This window comes from Carcharodon carcharias, chromosome 19 (genome assembly GCF_017639515.1).
Source record: "Carcharodon carcharias isolate sCarCar2 chromosome 19, sCarCar2.pri, whole genome shotgun sequence".
NCBI lineage: Eukaryota > Metazoa > Chordata > Chondrichthyes > Lamniformes > Lamnidae > Carcharodon > Carcharodon carcharias.
In genome coordinates, this window is record NC_054485.1 from 94,646,276 (window position 1) to 94,664,749 (window position 18,474).

Consider the following 18,474-nt stretch of genomic DNA (forward strand, 5'->3'; position numbering starts at 1 on the left):
TGATATGTAAATTCTAGCAGCAAAGAAATTTTACCTGCTGATGTGGTGTTCTGTTTCTAGGATGTTTATAATGATTGAGATGGAACATCATTGATGGCAACTCCCCCATTGTCTGAGGATCCAATCATACTGGAGACTTGGGGCTAGATTTTGCTGCCCCCTTTTTTTTAACCTGCGTTGGGTGATTGAAAATAGAGGTGGGGGTGATCACATTAATAAACCGCCCACCCAATTGGCACCAGATGCCATTCTGTACATTGCAGAAAACATGACATGTCACGACCCAATGTACATGCAAAGTGACATCGGGATCGGCATTTTAAGAGCCTGCATGAACCCTGGTTTTTATGAGTCGTGGTTATTTTCATTGAGGCACGTGGGTAGTGGAAGAGTCTGTGAACCATGTCGGATTGCTCAGGTTGTGAACACAACAAGAGACCCTTTACCATTGTGGAAAAGTCCTCAACTTGCTTCAAGAGAGGATATTCTTCCAATACTTCGACTTAGAAGGTGCAAGGAGAGTTTCTTGAAGCTGTACCAGGATTGGGGTGGGGCGCACAGGCAGAGAAAGAGAAAAGGTACCTGAACACTGAGGCTGGCCACCATTTTACCACCAGTCGGGCATTTGACCTTGCAGCGAGCCTCCACCAATCTGTTAGCTAAGGACAAATCTGCCAGAAGACATGGGCATGACCTTCTAAGTGGTAGAGAGTTTGTTTTAAAAAAAAATAGTGATGAGAATATGGAAATAGTTCCAGCTATTTATTTTTAAAGAGCAAGTAAATTGCAGAACATGCAGGGGTTCAAGAGAGGCAAAGCGCTCTGCACAGATAACCTTACACTGCTAGCTTGAATTTGTAGTTTGTGCACCCAATACCTGGAGTAGGTGGTCTTTAGCAGAGCAAATCTTTGGGTGGGATTTAATGAAGACTCTGGGAGGGGAAATGTGGTGGGTGCACTGAGTCAATCAGGCAGCGGGCAAAATGTCAATCACAACAGCAGATTCGGAATAAAAAATCTTGTCGGCATGGCAGTGGCAGATCAAGCCTCATGCAGCCCTGGCATGGGTTCCGACTTGTACTACATTTGCAGACCTTGAATACTTATTAACTTAAAACTAAATTAAGTGCGGCCTTCAAAATGAAGTCAGCGGCGCACAGGAACCTCATTGCAACCAGTTCACGTTCGTTTAAAGGTGACGCACAACAGTCAGCTTTGTGCAGTTGCGACAATAAACAATAACATTCTCTTAACAAGTAGTTAGGAAAGCTAATAGAATGTTATTGCTTATTGTCTGTGGTATTGAATACAAAAGTAGGGAGGTTATGCTTCACTTGTACAGGGCACTGGTGAGAGTACACCTGGAGTACTGTTCACAGTTCTGGTCTCATTTAAGGCAGGATGTAAATGCATTAGAAGCAGTTCAGAGAAGGTTCACTAGACTAATACCAGGAACGGGCAGGTTGACCTGTGAGGAAAGGGTTGGACAAGTTCAACTTGTATCCACTGGGATGTAGAAGAGCAAGAGGCAACTTGATTGAAACCTTTAAGATCAGGATGGTGTGTGGCTTGCATGTGGTGTTCCCATGCGTTTGCTACCCTTTTGTACTGGGCAGTAGAGGTATTGGGTTTAGAAGGCTCTGTAGAAGGAGGCTTGGCCAGTTACTGCAGTACATTTGTGTGTATCCTGACTTGATGGTGGACAGGCTTTAGGGAGTCAGGAGGTGAGTTACTTGCCACAGAATTCCCAGCCTCTAACCTGCTCTTGTAGCCACAGTATTTTTATGGCTGGTCCAGTTTAGTTTCTGGTCAATGGTAACCCCTAGGATGTTGGTTTCCCAGGTGGGGATTCACTGGTGGAAATGCTGCTCAGTGCTAAGGGACAAAGGTTTGATTCCCTTGGTCATTACCGGCCGCATATCAGCCCAAGTTTGAATGCTGTCCTGTTGCATGTAGAGCCTCCTCCTTTGATTAGTTGTTTCATTGTTCACCATTCACAACTGGATGTGGCAGGACTGCAGGCTTTGTTTTGATCCGTTGGTTTTGGTGTTGTTTAATTCTGCCTATTGCATGTTGCTACCACTGCTTAACATTGTAAGATTTCTGGTTCAGGAGCCACAGTTACATAAGTTGAGTAAGCAACTTTAAAGTATTTTATGAAGTAACAGTTCAGCAAATGCATCATATCTTAATAGGCAAGACGAGTACATAACCCATGCCAGTGGAGAATGTTTCATTGATCCCAGAGGATGAACAGATGATTGGCACAAAGTGTGTTGATCTCAGTAACTTGTTTTAGTAACATTCTCTAGCAAAGCTGTTAGGAAACTCCTTCTCCCAGTTTTCCTCCATCTTCCCTAGTTCATCTTCCATCTGAAGAAGGCAGCCACCAGATGGGGACTGGCCTCCTGACTGGGACTCATTAACATTCTTTGGGGGCCATAGATTCTTTTTAAGAAGTATTTAGATGAACACTTGAAACTCCATCACCTGCAAGGCTGTGGGCCTGGAAAATGTGATTTGAGTAGGCAGGGTCTTGATGACCAGCATGGGCACGATGGGCTGAAGGGCATCTTTCCGTGCTGTAAAATTCTATGACTCTATTCCGTGGAGTGGCAATCCCAGTCAGATTGCCGCTTCATCCCCGTATACACTGAAATGAAGCCGCACCTTTCCCACCCAACCATTCTGACATGGGCTGAGTGAGAAAGCTACAGTGCAGCGGGTTCCTTTGGCCTTCCGTTGAGTGCAAGGGAGCTGAGGGAAAAGAAAACATGCCTCCTCTTTTTTTAATGACACTAGCTGCTGTAAGCAGTTAAGGCTAAAGGTCCAGACACTGAGTAAGCCAGCAGGTTGGAGGATATTGTGTTGGGAGGGTCTTCACACTGAGGTGGTGGTGGGCAGTGGGGGGGTGGGGGTGAGTTTTGGGTGATCAGTGAGGGGCCTGGTATGGTTTGGAGGGTCAGTAGGACAGGGTGCTAGGGTGATCAGTAGTCAGAGGATCGGTGGAGGGGAATGTGGGGTTTGGGTGAGCACTAGGGTGTTGGTTGAATAGCCAGGTGTAATGGCAATCAGTTGGAATGGGGAAGAGGGACAAGCGAGGGAGGGAGGGAGGAGGAGGGCCCCGTGAGGTTTTAGTGGATGGGGCCTGGGTGATCAGTGAGAGGGGAAGTGCGCAGCAGCGGGAGTGACCTTGGTGATGGGTCAGGAGGGTAGTTGTGGGTGCCCGATACTATAGTTACCCAGGGTTAGAAGTGGTTTTAATTCTAGCCTTGAGTGGGTACCTATTCCTATAAGACAGTCAGAACCACCCGAAGACCGATTTGATTAAATCGGAGTATCAGATATATAGAAACATACATAGAAAATAGGAACAGGAGTAGGCCATTCATCTCTTACAGCCTGCTTTTCCATTCATTATGATCATGGCTGATCATCCAACTCAATAGCCTGCTCCCGCTTTCTCCCATATCCTTTGATCCCTTTCACCCGAAGAGCTATATCCAACTTCTTCTTGAAAACACACAATGTTTTGGCCTCAACTACTTTCTGTGGTAGCAAATTCCACAGGCTCACCACTCTCTGGGTGAAGAATTTTTTCCTCATCTCAGTCCTAAATGGTCTACCCAGTATCCTCAGACTGTGACCCCTGGTCCTGGACTCCCCCACCATTGGGAACATCCTTCCTGCATCTACCCTGTCTAGTCCTGTTAGAATTTTAAAGGTTTCTATGAGATCCCCCTATGGGGGGATGGTTCCTAGATCAGGGTAATTGCAGAACGGAAGCTTGAACTTCCTAGGCAACTGCTCTGCAATCCTGATGTAGGGACATTCTGCGGGCAAGGGGAATGGTTGTGGAGAGCGGTTCCCCACTGTGACCACACCACCCCTCCCAAAACTCCTGGGTATGACGCCCTGGAGATTAAGTTATGGGCCTTTATTTCTAGGGGCTGGTAGCCTACCCAGGGTCAATCAAAGCCTTCTGACTAATGGATAGAGGACAGGTACTCAAGCTGTCAGTGTGCGTACTATCCTGCTGACCGGTACCACCCTCCTGTCCGTCACCCTGGCTTGCTATTGGTTCACAAATACCTGTAGTGCCTAGTGACCTCAATGTGGGTGGTGTAAATTTTGTGATCCACACCTCAAACTTGTCTTGGTTCCTGACTCCCTTAGAATTGTTCACCCTTATTTTTCAGAAAGGGAGAAAGAGTATTAATGCTGATGATGGACGTGGACATTCTCCACTGGAGTACCTTCTGAGCCTTTTCTACCCCTGGTGCTTCTTCCAAGTGGTGGCCAAATGGCAGAGCACTGATTCATCAGCTGAGGGGAGGGTGATGGCTGGTAATCCTCGCCCTTAGGTTAACTGCTGAGTCTAACAGCATCAGGTCAACATTGAGGGCTCTATCCCAACTATATTCCATTGCCTTGCCCTCTCTCTCCTGCTCTGTTCTTCTGCTGGGATGGAACAGACCCAGAGACAGTGATGAAGGAGTCTGGGACAATTAGCTGTATGGTATGACTGCGTCAGTGGTCTGCTCTCCCAATTTGACACCAGCCCTCAGTTGTTAGTAAGGAGGGTTTTGCAGGGTTGGTGAGGTGAGGTGTGCCCTCTCCTCACCATTCAAGGGCCAAAACACTCCTTTCAAGTGAAGCAGCATTTCACTTGCACTTCCCTCAATTTAGTCTACTGCATTCGTTGCTCCCAATGTGGTTTCCTCTACATTGGAGAGACCAAACGCAGACTGGGTGACCGCTTTGCAGAACACCTTTGGTCTGTCTGCAAGCATTACCCAGACTTCCCTGTCGCTTGCCATTTCAACACTCCACCCTGCTTTCATGCCAACATGTCCGTCCTTGACTTGCTGCATTGTTCCAGTGAAGCTCAACGCAAACTGGAGGAACAGCACCTCATCTTCCAATTAGGTACTTTACAGCCTTCCGGACTGAATATTGAATTCAACAATTGTAGATCATGAACTCTCTCCTCCATCTCTACCCCCTCTCTGATTTCCCCACCTTTTTTTCCCAATAATTTATATAGATTTTTCTTTTCCCGCCTACTTCCATTATTTTTAAATGTATTTTCATCCATTGTTTTATCTCTACCTTTTAGCCTTTTTAGATTCCTTCACCCCACCCCCACTAGGACTATCTGTACCTTGATTGTCCTGCTTTCTACCCTTAATTAGCACATTCCTTAGATAATATCACCACCTTCAACACCTCTTTCTCCTGTTGTCTGTGCCATCTTTTGGTTATCTCCACCTATCACTGGCCCTCTATCCAGCTCTACTTGTCCCACCCACCCTTAAACCAGCTTATATTTTACCTCCATTCTATTTTTACTTAGTTCTGTTGAAGGGTCACTCAGACTCGAAATGTTAACTGTGCTCCTCCACAGATGCTGCCAGACCTGCTGACTTTTTCCAGGTATTTTTGTTTTTGTTTTGGACTTCCAGCATCCGCAGTTTTTTGCTTTTATCTTAGTGTCTCTCTCTGAACTTGCTGCACTCTGTTCTCTCAGGTCCAACCCTGACATTGTCATTAAACCCACTGACAAGGGTGGTGCTGTTGTCTGGTGCATTGACCTCTATCCTGCGGATAGAGCGTCAACTCGCAGACTTTTCCTCCTACCTCACCCTGGACCATGATCCCACCACTGAACATCAAGCCATTGCTTCCAGGACTGTTACTAACCTCATCTCCTCTGGAGATCTTCCTTCCACAGTTTCCAACCTGATACTCTCCTAACCTCAGACTGCCCGCTTCCACCTCCTACCCAAAATCCACAAACAGGAACCCCCCGGCAGACCGATCATGTCAGCCTGTTCCTGCCCCACGGAACTCATTTCTTGCTATCTTGACTCCATTCTGTCTCCCCTTGTCCAGTCACTTCCCAACCACATCCGTGTTTCCTCTGACACCCTACATCATATAAACAATTTCCAGTTCCCTGGCCCCAACCGCTTCCTCTTCACCATGGATGTCCAATCCCTCTACACCTCCATCCCCCACCGGGATGGTCTGATGGCCCTTAGCTTCTTCCTCGAACAGAGGCCTGAACAATCCCCATCCACCACTATTCTCCTCCGTCTGGCTGAACTTGTTCTCACACTGAACAATTTCTCCTTGAACTCCTCTCACTTCCTCCAAATAAAAGGTGTGGCTATGGGTACCCGCATGGGCCCCAGCTATGCCTGTCTCTTTATGGGGTATGTGGAACATTCCTTGTTCCACTCCTACTCCGGCCCACTCCCACAACTCTTTCTCCGGTACATCGATGATTACTTTGGTGCGGCTTCATGCTCTCGTCTGGACCTGGAAATATTTATTAATTTTGCTTCCAATTTCCACCCCTCCATCATTTTCACATGGTCCATCTCTGACACTTCCCTTCCCTTCCTTGATCTCTCTGTCTCAATTTCTGCTGATAGACTGTCCACCAATATCCATTATAAGCCTACCAACTCCCACAGCTACCTCGACTACAGCTCCTCATACCCCGCTTCCTGTAAGGACTCCATCCCATTCTCTCAGTTCCTTCAACTCCGCTGCATCTGTTCTGATGATGCCACTTTCAAAAACAGTTCCTCTGACATGTCCTCCTTCTTCCTTAACCGAGGTTTTCCACACACAGTGGTCGACAGGGCACTCAACTGTGTCTGGCTCATCACCCGCGCATCTGGCCTCACACCTTCTTCTCCCTCCCAGAAACATGATAGGGTCCCCCTTGTCCTCACTCATCACCCCACCAGCCTCCGCATTCAAAGGATCATCCTCTGCTATTTCCGCCAACTGCAGCATGATGCCACCACGAAACACATCTTCCCTTCGAGCCCCCCGGCAGCATTCCGCAGGGATCATTCCCTCCGGGACACCCTGGTCCACTCCTTCATCGCCCCCTAACCTCAACTCCCTTCCACGGCACCTTCCCATGCAACCGGAGGAGGTGCAACACCTGCCCCTTGACTTCCCCACTCCTCACCGTCCAAGGGCCCAAACACTCCTGTCAAGTGAAGCAGCATTTCACTTGCACTTCCCTCAATTTAGTCTACTGCATTCGTTGCTCCCAATGCGGTTTCCTCTACATTGGAGAGACCAAACGCAGACTGGGTGACCGCTTTGCAGAACACCTTCGGTCTGTCCGCAAGTATTACCCAGACCTCCCTTCGCTTGCCACTTCAACATCCACCCTGCTCTCATGCCCACATGTCCGTCCTTGACCTGCTTCATTATTCCAGTGAAGCTCAACGCAAACTGGAGGAACAGCACCTCATCTTCTGACTAGGCACTTTACAGCTTTCTGGACTGAATATTGAGTTCAACAATTTTAGATCATGCACTCTCTCCTCCATCCCCACCCCCTTTCAGATTTCCCCCCCATTTTTTTCCCAATAATTTATATAGATTTTTCTTTTCCTACCTACTTCCATTATTTTTAAATGTATTTCCATCCATTGTTTTATCTCTACCTTTCAGCCTTTTTTGATTCCTTCACCCCACCCCCACTAGGACTATCTGTACCTTGCTTGTCCTGCTTTCTACCCTTAATTAGCACATTCCTTAGATAATATCACCACCTTCAACAACTTTGTCCTTTTGTCTGTGACATCTTTTGGCAATCTCCACCAACACTGGCCCTCTATCCAGCACTACTTGTCACACCCCCCACTCCCCCCCACTAAACCAGCTTATATTTCACCTCTCTTCTATTTTTACTTAGTTTTGTTTAAGGGTCATTCGGTCTCCAAACGTTAACTGTGTTCCTCTCCGCAGATGCTGCCAGACCTGCTGAGTTTTTCCAGGTATTTTTGTTTTTGTTTTGGATTTCCAGCATCCACAGTTTTTTGCTTTTATCTGAGGTGTGCCATTGTTGTTTCTTGTGCCGAGGTATGTCCTGCGATCTGTTTGGGTTTATTCTCCTTTGACTTTTCTGTAGCAGCTGGTATAATTAGCTTGCTAGTCCATTTCTGGGGGCATTTAAGAGTCAGTCATGTTGCTTTGGGCCTGGAGTCACATGTACGCCAGAGTATATTTATCCTCCCCTTAAATGTGTCTAAACGCATGAGGGAGAATGGAATAGAATATACAGTGGTGAGGTTGGTGTGGAGTTAGTGTGGAACATAAACCCCAGCATGGTAAGAGGGCAGATTTTGTCCCCTAAAGGACATCAGTGAATCAGAATGGTTTTTAATGACAATCTGGTAGTTTCATGGTCACCATTGTTGAGACAGGTGCTGCCATAGTGACGTTTGAGCTCATCAGTCTGGGCCTTTGGTTTACTGCTGTAGTAATGTTATCCCTGTGCCACAGTTCCCTCGACTCGAGTGTATTTCATTGGGGTTAACACACTTTGGCACTTCCTGAGTTTGTGAAAGATGCTGTATAACTGCAAATTGATGAATTTGTTAATTAAGTGACATACCCTCTATTTGTGTCTTTCTCCAGATCCCCTCTCCACACCCCAAATCACCAGAAATGACAGCCTTGAGAAGAACATGATTATTCTGAGCTGTACAGTGCAGAGCGGGACAGCCAGTTCCATTTGGTGGACCAGAGGAGGGCTCGCACTCCCAGATGACAAGCGTTATTTTCTCTCCGCAGACAACAGTACTTTAACCATTAGGAATGTAGAGGAATCAGACTCTGGTTATTATAACTGCACTATCGAAAACCCAGTCAGTCGAGAGAGCAACAGCTATCAGCTGTCCATCAAGGGTACGTCAGGGTAGCATCTAATTTCATAATCTAGAATTACTTAGAAACAGGCTATTTGGCTCAGTATGTCCATGCTGGGGTTTATGTTCCACACTAACTCCACACCAACCTCACCACTGTATATTCTATTCCATTCTCCCTCATGTGTTTAGATGCATTTAAGGGGAGGATAAATATACTCTTCATCTCAACCATTCCAGGGGATGTACATTTCACAATCAAACCTTTCTCTGGGTAGAGACCTTTTTCCTGAGTTTTCTACTTAATTTATGACTATATTTATGGCGTTGAGTTCTGATCTCACTTCCAAGTGGAAACATCTCTACATCTACCCTGTTTAACCTTTTCATAATCTTAAAAAACCTCCAGGTCATTTCTCAGTCTATTTTTATAGAGAACAGAGCCCCAACATGCATAATCTTTCCTGATACATTATGGCCTTCCATCCCGATAAATATATTTTATATATTCTGAAGAACATGTGTTCTAACTCTAGTCAAATCAAGGTTCTGTACCTTGTTACATTCAGGAACAAGATGTGAACCTTGTCTTGGTGGCCTGTTCTTCCCTTTTTTAATATGTTTTGAAACCCAGTTTCTCCCTCACAGTTTCATTAGTCGACATGTGATTTGAGGAATTGTCTATTTTCTCCCTTGCCTAATCGATGCTACTGTAGCATTTCATAGACAACACAAACCCTCAGGTACTTCCACAACTGTGATGCCTTTCATAACGTCAGGATGCCCCGAAAGTCTTTACAGCCAGTCTTCAATGTGTATTCACTGTTGTAATGTAGGAAACACCCCCAGCAAATTTACAAATTGTAAGGTCCCACAAACTGCAATGATCAGAAAATCTTTATTGATATTGGCTGAGACATAAATATTGACCAAAAGAATTCCCCTGCTTTTCATCAAATTGATGTTGTAAGATAATTGCTTTTGTGGAGGCAGGGTGTTAAACACACTCATGCAGTGTAAGGGAGTGCTACATCATTGGAGATGCTATCTTTAAGATGCTAATATGTTGACCTAGATTTTGTGTTTGACTCCGGATTGGGAAGTGAACCGACACTGACGAGGGTTAGTCAAAGACGATTCATTTCATTTTTTCTTTTAGATCGTGAACCCAGAGGGCGACATGGATTAATTCTGGCTGTTGGTCTGAATGTGCCAATGCTCTTTGTTCTCGTGTACGGTGAGTATTCAGTGATACCCACTTGCCAACTACACTATCTCAAACCAAGTGGCAAAGATAATAAATGGCAAACCTTTAAATATCCAAGAGTTTTGATGGAAAAGTCAAATGTTTTTTTTCAAACAAAATAATACAGGTTGAAGGTAGCTTATAAACCAGTAATGAAGTTTATTTAATCCCAAATGGGTCTGATCACTTCACAGAAGTATTTCTGCATCTGAAAATGCTTTTTTAAAAAATCCCTGCCTCTTATCCCAGCACGTGTGAAGGATCCACACTTCCACCACAGTGGAATGATATGGCACAATGCCGACGGAGACCATTCAGTCCATCGTGTCTATACTGGTTCTTTGGTGTGGTGATGTATTACAGTTCACTCAGTGAAATCTGAGCTGCTGTGGAAACATGCACTTTTATATGCAGGTTGTAGTCTGGAGCTGTGGATAGTGATGGTAGAGGCTCCAACTTCCTTTCCATCGCATGGCTGACCGGGAATCTCTCCCACTCTTGCTGTTAGCCATTGGTGTGTGTTGGATATCAACCTGCAAATCCTTCCAATCTGTTTGGCCGCATTATGAACATACCTTCCTTGGCCACCAAGTCCTGGGGTGGGACTCGCGCAACCCTAGGGCTTCTGTCTCAGAGGCAGGAATGCTACACACTGTGCCACAAGACCTCCCTGGCTATTGAGTAGAACTATTCTGATTAATCAAATTCCCCTGCTCTTTCCATATGGCCTTGTTACTTTCAAATATTTGTCCAAATCCCTTCTGGTTGTTGCTATTGCCTCTTTTCTCACCATTCTTGCATGCAGTGCATTCCAGATCACAGTTATAATTCATGATAGAGAAATAAAGTGAAGTTATGCTAACAGAGTTAGATGAAGTAGTTGAGGATCCTCATGAGATTTCAGTAAAATTGCAACTGGAGGCAGTGGAATCCACTTCATGCTTCCAATTATAGCTTCTGAAGATCACTGGAGGGATTATTTTCCATAATTACTGTGTTTTGAACAGCACATAAGAGGGCCAACTTAAAAGAATCTATAACTCAGCCAGCCAAATTACATGGTTCTGCACCATAATATTATAATTCTGCAAATAAAAATCTCTGGCATTTACAAACACCGTTCTGTTTTTAATTATTACCTTTGGATCATGATCACAAAAATGGAAGGATGTCACAAAAGTCTAGAAAAATAACTGACAACACAAGACTTGACCCAGCTCCTTAACTGTTGCTGTAACATGGATTGTGCACCCTGTTAATGAGGAAGCAGCTTTACTGTGTTCCATAGGCCAATTATGTCTTAGACAGTAATTACCAAGAGAGACAGTTAACGTATGGTACTTGGGGCTATGGCTGTTACACTTACCCTGTGCCACATTAAACTACAGCAGTCAACAACCATGGGAGCTGGCATTAAGCACCCTGGGCCTGATTTTCGCTACTGAGGGAGATGGTTGGAGTCGGGAAAATTTCCTGGCTCGGTGGATTCACTTCAGTGTAAAGGATTCTGGGAAGGTGGGGGTGATATAGTAGAGTGGACCATGGGGGCAGATGACTGCCAAGGTGTTTTTTTAAATTATTCATTCATGGGATGTGGGCATCACTGGCTAGGCCAGCATTTATTGTCCATCCCTAATTGCCCTTGTCCAGAGGGCATTTAAGAGTCAACCACATTATTGTGGAGCTGAAGTCTCATGTAGGCTAAATAAGGACAGCAGATTTCCTTCCCTAAAGGACATTAGTTTTTACCACAATCAACAATGATTTCAAGGTTCCTGGAATAAGCTCCATTGCTTACCCCTGCAACGGAGCTGGCCTGTTCAGGAGTGCATGATGCAGGCTTGCTACTTGCCTTCCACCATTTCAGAAGGCAAGGGAACTTGGGTCCCAGAATCCTGTCCTGCCCAGCATTTTTAAACCCCCTCCACCCTCCAAATCTCTGTTCTGACATGATAGACAACATGAAAACCCAAGCCCTCTGTGTATTACAGAGGCTGGGCGCAGTGCACCCAGTCTATTCTTGCAACCTGGCTACAGCTTCAAAGTAAACTTGCCTGAGTTCGGCTTGTACTGTAAAACCTGATCTTAAAAGCTGAAATGAATCTCAGATAAATGACTCCCAGTATCTGTTCAATGCATCATGCTTTCATGGTGTATCCAAGCAACGTCATCTGTAAACATCAGACTCTTTGTTCCTGTTTCATGAAGGCCAGCAGATTTCCTTCCATTAGTGAACCAGATGGCCTTTTATAACAAAGCAATGGTTTCATGGTCATTATCAGACTTATAATTCCACATTTTCATTGAACTCAAATTCCACTATTTGCTATGGTGGGATTTGAACCTGGGTCTCTGGATTACTAGGCCAGTGACAATACCACTACACCATCACCTCTCTTTATTTTGTTTACCATGATCTATCTGGGGAGGAGCAGAGCCCAGCAATTGACAAAATGCTATGATTCTGAATAGCTTTAATAAGTCTGGATATTTTGGAGCCCTCTTGCGAGACCGTTCATGAGGCTTAATTTTATGCAGCAATTGGATCGTTTGAAGTATATTCGCGAGGGTTACTATGGGCGGAATTTTAGCCAGTATGATTTTACAGCCCTGCCGAAGTCAATGGACTTTTAATAGCTCACCGCGTTTTACAGCACCGTCCATGCCAAAACGGCCCTAAAATTCCGCGCAATGTCTGTAATTAAAGCTTGTTCTCATATTCGATGATCCCGTTATGCACTGTCTGGTGTGGTATTGATGATCCAGTTAAACTCTCTCCTTGTGTGTGCTGAGTATTTGGTTATGTAGTTAAGCTCTGTCCTCATGTTTGGCGAATCAGTTAAACTCTTGAATCATATTTGGTGAGTTAGTGGTTAATTTGCACACAAGATCCCTCAAACCTGAGTGAGATAATGATGAATTGATCTGGTTTGTGTGTTGGTTGAGGAATCAATATTGACCAGGACACCAGAGAGGTACACCGCTGCTCTTCTTTGAAAAAATTAATTTGCATCTCTTAATCCAGCTAATAGGGCAGCCAGGGCCTTGGTTTAACACCTCTTCTGTAAGAGAAATTCTGCAGGTCAGAGAGATTCGACATCAGCAATCTGACTTGCCCTTTGTCTTTCTCCCTACCTTAGTGTGCTCATCTCCACTGCTTCAGACCACATGCTTCTCATATTGGGCACATTGTGACTCAATCTATAAGTTTAAGCTACAGGTGTAAGGGCACCTGTGCATAGCGCACTGCTCCTCCCTCAACTCTGCTCATTCCATGTTTTACCTGTCTTAGCAGCTGGGAGTGTTTCCACATTTAGAGGATTCGCTGCAGAAACCTGCCATGGCTTCTTGACAAACCTATGATCGTCACCACCCAGAACAGCAAGAGCAGTAAGTGCATCGGAAAACCAAAACCTCCTAATTCCCCTTCAAGTCATATAATGTCCTGGCTTGGAAATGTATTGCCATTCCTTCATCATGCAGTCAAAAACCTGGAACTGCCTATCTAACCGCACGGTAGTAGTTACTTCTATCTAGTGCTTCACCCTATGGACTGCAGCAGTTCAATAAGCAGACCCACCACCCATCTTGTCAAGGGCATCTCGGGATGGGTAATAAATGCTGGCCTTGTTCTCACTGCCCACATCCTAAGTGCTGTGCGCAGAGCCAAGACTGACACCTAATTGCACATAGAGGCCTGGTGTCAGATACAGGAGCACTTCCTTAATTTTGTTCAAAGTACTGCTGTGTAGGATCATCTACGTTCATCAACATAATGTGCAATATTCATTTAAATTTAAAATAATAACAGAGGTTTCCTTCTATTGGGGATTAATCAAAGATTTTTGGCCATTAGATGCAACATTGGAAGTTCAAGAGTGAGGTCTCAAAGTGCAGCACTCCCTCAGAACTGCCCTGGGAGTGTCAGAACTGCCCTGGGAGTGTCAGAACTGCACTAGGAATGTCAGCCTGGATTATGTGCTCAAATCTCTGGAATGGGATTGAAGCCACAACTTTTTAACTTGGACAAGAGGACAATTCCACATTAATATAACTGAAGTAATTGAAAAGTCTAGAATGCTGCTTCAGATGATGTTGAGCTGGCGCACACTGTAGATACTTAGTCAACCAGTTTCAAAAGCAGAAAAGAGGGGCTCTCATGAGCTGTAAAATTCTATTCTGAAGGGAGGCAGTCTTTCCACGGATGGGGTGGTTTCTGATGGCCTCCATTCTGATCTAAATTTATGTCCATTGATTAATTTTATCAGCGTTGAATTCCCCATACAGCCAGCAGTTGGATAAGAGTAACTATTATCAGTGTGATTTTCACTATCACACTCCATTCAAGGAAAACCTGTTTGTCTCAATATAATTATTTTATTGCCTTCAATCAATTGAATATTGTTGCACCGTTAATTTATGTCACATTTATTACATTCCTGGTTCCCTTATGAAAAAGGAGAATCTCTTCACAGAGCTCACCGTAGTGAGGATTGTCTGTTTAATCACAATAATACTATCATCTATGTCTAATGATCTAAACTAGGTGGTCCCTTTAATCTATCCTTAGACTTTTCCCATTCCAAATGTCATATGTATTTGGTATGTGAACAGATATTTCAAAAGCAATGCATTTACAGTAAACAGCTGCCTGCGCAGCTAAGGTAAAGAATACAAGAAATAAGGATAGGAGTAAACCATATGGTCATTGGGCCTGCTCCAGTATAACAAAAACTCGAATAATTTGCACAGGAATGTAAAATCTTCAGGAGCCAGATTTGGCTTAATGTTGGAAAACATGGAGGCCCTGGTACAAAATCGAGCACAAGCGGCACCCCATTTCCCAGCAGCCCAGCTCTTGCAATGATCACCAAAGAGGAAAATGCTCAGATAATGCTCAGTTTAAGGCCCACTACAGCGCGTTAGCATGTATTCCAGGATGAAACTTGATTTCAGTACTGAGAGTGTGCAGAATTGTGAGAAGATTTTCTCTTTGAACAAAATGTTAAACTGAGGCTCCATGTACCTGTTTAGGTGGATAGAAAAGATCCCGTGGAGATTAATCAAAATGAAAGCTCTCCTCATGTGGGTCTCCTTATGCCCTGGCCAATCAGTGCCATGAGAACCATCAATTTTCTCATTTCCGGTTTGTGGGATCCTGCTGTGTGCAGATCTATGCAGTTCCCTCTGACAGTGATTGCACTTCAGAAGTACTTCAGTGGCTTATGCCATGCTTGAGGATGTGAAATTACCTGTCATAAAGTAAGTTCTTTATTTCTGTCGCTGTTTTTGTTTTGGTAAGTGCCAACTATTAGGTATTGTATTGTAGGGTTTTAACAGTGCAGGGTCATTGGTTTGATTTCACTTTTCATATTTCCTCAGGCTGTAAATTGAGGCCTTCAACAGTATTGGTGTGTTCTCTACCACTGGCCAAAGGAGACAGCTGTTTTGGCAAAGATATTACAATCCTCAGCACTTGTAGCAGGCATCCTGGTGTTAACACAATTTGCCTGCTCTAAGCAGCTGACAGTAAGGTGACCTCTAATTACAACAATCTCAACACTCTGGTAGCTATAGAGAGGCGCTAAGTCCAGTACGCATTCTGAAAATCAGGGAGGCTACCTGTACTTGAATTAAACGCAGCTTTCAAGAATAGAGGCTGCTTGCAAACCTGGGTATGGTATCAGTTAGGAGACGGAGAATAATGATGGATATGTACTCAAATTGGTAGGATGTAGTTACTGGTTGCCATGTCCTGCCCCTCCCCACTCAGGGGTCTCTACTGTGACCTCGGCTTTTCCCTTCATTCATTCAGTAAGGCCATCTACTGAGAGCGTTAGGTCCAATGGGGGCTTTAGATTTCATGCCCACATGTCCGTCCTTGGCCTGCTGCAAAGTTGCAGTGAAGCCCAACGCAAACTGGAGGAACAGCAACTCAGCTTCCGATTAGGCACTTCACAGGCTTCTGGACTTAACGTTGAGTCAACAACTTCAGACTGTGAACTCTCTCCTCTATCTTTACTTCTTTTAAATACCTTTTTTAAATTGATTTTTATTTTTCATCGATTTCTATTCATTTCATTTTAACTTTTTTCCTCAACACCACCCGACCACCACCAACCCCCCCCCCCCCCCCCCCCCCCACCGCCTCCAAACCCCAAACAGGGTCATTTGTCTCTTGTTTCTATGTTGTTCTTTCACAGAGTGACTCATGTTTTATGAACACCTTCTGCTATATTACCTTTATGCCACTATTAGCACCACCTTTAGTCTTCACCACTACCATTAACACTCACATTGTCTTGTGACCATGACATCTTTGTCAATCTCTCCTTAGTCCCAGCTATCCTTGACCTTCCGTCTTACATCACCTGCTCCACCCCATCTTAAACAGTATAAATTCCATCACATCTCTACTTCTCTTTAGCTCTGAAGAAGAGTCATACGGACTCAAATGTTAACTCTGTTTCTCTCTAAGCAGATACTGCCAGACCAGCTGAGTTTTTCCAGCATTTTCTGTTTTTATTTCTGATTTCCAGCATTTGTGGTATTTTGCTTTTAGCTTTAGATCAAAGTTTGTTGATGGCTGTGGGTCAGATGGCACAGGAAATGGCGTAGATGTAAGCAAAGGCTTTCAAAGGGACATTGATGCGTTAAATAAGGGGACAGATCTGTGGCAGATGGGGTCCAATATGCATGAGCTTGAAATTGTCTGTATTGGATCTTTAGAAAAATGGATCAACGTGTTTCTAAATGTCAAGATTCTAGTTTGTGTGGATGAGCAGAGAGATTTAGGGGTCCAAGTACAGCCAAACTAAAAGCTAGTGGACAGTTCAAAAAAATGAAGTCAAATGACTAACATAATTTTTTTTTAAATCTATTCATTCGCAGTATATGGACTTTGCTGGCTAGACCAGCATTTATTGCCCAAACATTGTATTCCTGCCCTCTTTAGATGAAGGACAAAGAGGTGGAATTTACATTACAGCTGTGCAAAGGTCTGGTTAGAACCCATCTGGAGAACTGCATTCAGTTCCAGGCACCACATCTCGGGAAGGGGCGCTGGTCTTGGTAAGGGGTAAGGCACGTATTCACCAGAATAATACGAGGGCTAAAAGGTTAATAGAGATTATAAAGACCAGGCTAATATTGCTTTTAAGTACAGAATGTTAATGGATGATCTAAATTAACTATTCAAGATGACTAAAAGGATTTAACATAATAGATATCGCAAAACAATTTTGTCATGTGGGTGTGTTCAAAGCAAGGGACCATAACTTAAAATTAGAGCTAGGCTGCTCCAAGGTACTGTCAGGAAACAATTCTTCATGCAAATTTTAGTAAAAATCTGGAACTCCTTACCCCAGTGATCTGATCCGAGACTGATAGACTTTTGTTAGGCAACAGCATGAAAGGTGTCTGGAACCAAGTCTGGTGAATAGAATTAAAATCCATAGTAGCCGTGCTCTACTCAAATGGTGGCAGAGCAAGATGGGTGTGTTTGAAAGGCCTCCTTCTATCATATGTTCCTTTTGTTATGAAGTGCATGGAAACAGCAAGACTTTAGTTAATCAAAGGGTTCGAGCATTGTATCTCCTGCCAACACAAGATGGCCAGGCAAGATGGTTGTCGGTATCCTCCTCCACATGCACACTGGTCTGTGCATGCACAGAAGGCCAATGATGTCACCCTGCCACACCCAGCCTGCTAGTACCTTTCCGCGCATGCATCAATGATGTCACCATGCACATACGTAGTGACGTCAGCACACCATTGAGCAGTCATCCTCCAACGCAGTGAAACTATATGGTATTGGTGACTCCATTGAGGAGCTGGTGTAGAATGAGATTTCCATTTCTCTTTTTGCTGCTGGCTGGGGTTCAGTGAAAGCATGCTCCTCTCCTCGCAGCACCACCGCTTAAAATCTGGCTCACTGTGGCCTGAATGTGGTCCCACAGCAATGTGGTTGACTTTTACCTGCCCTTTGAAATGGCTTAGCAAGCTACTCAGTTCAAGGGCAATTAAGAATAGTCAACAAATGCTGGCTTTGCCAGCGATGCCCACATCCTGTAAATGAAAGTTTTCTTGGAAAGTCCAGTGTCTATGACGCTATCTCGCCATCACATGGAAAGGGAAAGTCATCAAGTCCATTCAAATATATAGAGCTATTCAAGCAAAGAAGACTTTATTGGCTTGGGCACAGGATAGAAGATGGCCATATCACCAAGGATATGTTGTACAGTGAGCTAACCCATTCCAAGAGACCAGCTAGGTGTCCAGAACTCCCATTCAAGGATGCTGTCAAAAGAGGCAGGAAAGCCCTCCACATCCGTCATTTATGGTAAGTGGGAAACTGTAGCTGACTATTAGTGCAAATGACAAAGTGGGAAACTCTAGCTGACTATCAGTGCAAATGACAAAGTAGGAGACTCTAGCTGACTATCAGTGCAAATGACAACAGCATCTGTGGGTAGGAATTTGCCACCATGATAACATGTAGTTTCAGAAGTTGCAAAGCAGAAGACGGCCCTGAAACAAAGCAAC